Source organism: Limulus polyphemus, unplaced genomic scaffold (assembly GCF_000517525.1).
Source record: "Limulus polyphemus unplaced genomic scaffold, Limulus_polyphemus-2.1.2 Scaffold35, whole genome shotgun sequence".
In the NCBI taxonomy this organism is placed as follows: Eukaryota; Metazoa; Arthropoda; class Merostomata; order Xiphosura; family Limulidae; genus Limulus; species Limulus polyphemus.
The window spans coordinates 335630-336547 of NW_013665645.1; positions in this window are offsets into that span (position 1 = coordinate 335630).

Below are 918 nucleotides of genomic sequence, written 5' to 3' on the forward strand. Positions count from 1 at the left end.
GAATGGGTATAATTCAAGAAACAGCTCTTCATGTCAGCCTTATTGTGGCTGTTGGAGTACAAATTTCAGCTGAGTTTATGTATTATTGGAATAGTAGCAGCCATTTTTTCACTGTATTTCTCTGTAGAGAGTGCTAGTGCACTCTCTGAGATGTATAAGACATTTGTGTGTTCTCCCCCACACCGTGTGTATGTTGTGTTACAGACAATTTAATAAAGTTTTTGTATAATGACGGGGCGCCATCTATGAATGTAGTTAACGTTAACTAACGTCAAAGATAATAAATGCTTAATAATATCAATAACTGGGGACAGAAGGGTTTTCAACCCACCATTAACATGCCCCTTGTTTCACTCTACTATCTCATAAAATTTGGTTGAGGCTGGCACAGCGACCTAGGAGTAGTTAGATAATGGACAGACAAACAGACAGACATACAGATTTTTGTGCTTTGTGTTTATAGATATTGGTTAGGATGTTTCAGGTTATTCAGCATTTCCCTGAAATAGCACATTAAAAGGTGGTGGTGGTTCTCTAAAAGGTTTCAATTCAACTTTGCCATTATCACAACAAAGTCCTGGCTTTTCATTGGGATACCTTTTTGCCCTGCAAAAATCACATTCTGTAGAACTTTTACCAACATCATATCCAAACTCTGATTCATAATCATGACTTGGATCATAATCATAAGCTGTTTTGAAATCCATTCTAAATCTCCATTCAGCAACAGCAACCATTCTTTGATCAAGATATTCTCCATATTCTTCTCTTCTAGCAGCAATTTTTGCATCTGATTCTTTCCCGCTTTTTCTTGTCATTCTACCATGATTTTCTTCTTGTCTAGCAGAGGTTTCATTATCTGTATCTTGTGCTCTTCTTTTAGCTCAAAATAGGAAGTGGGTATAACACAAGAAGCAT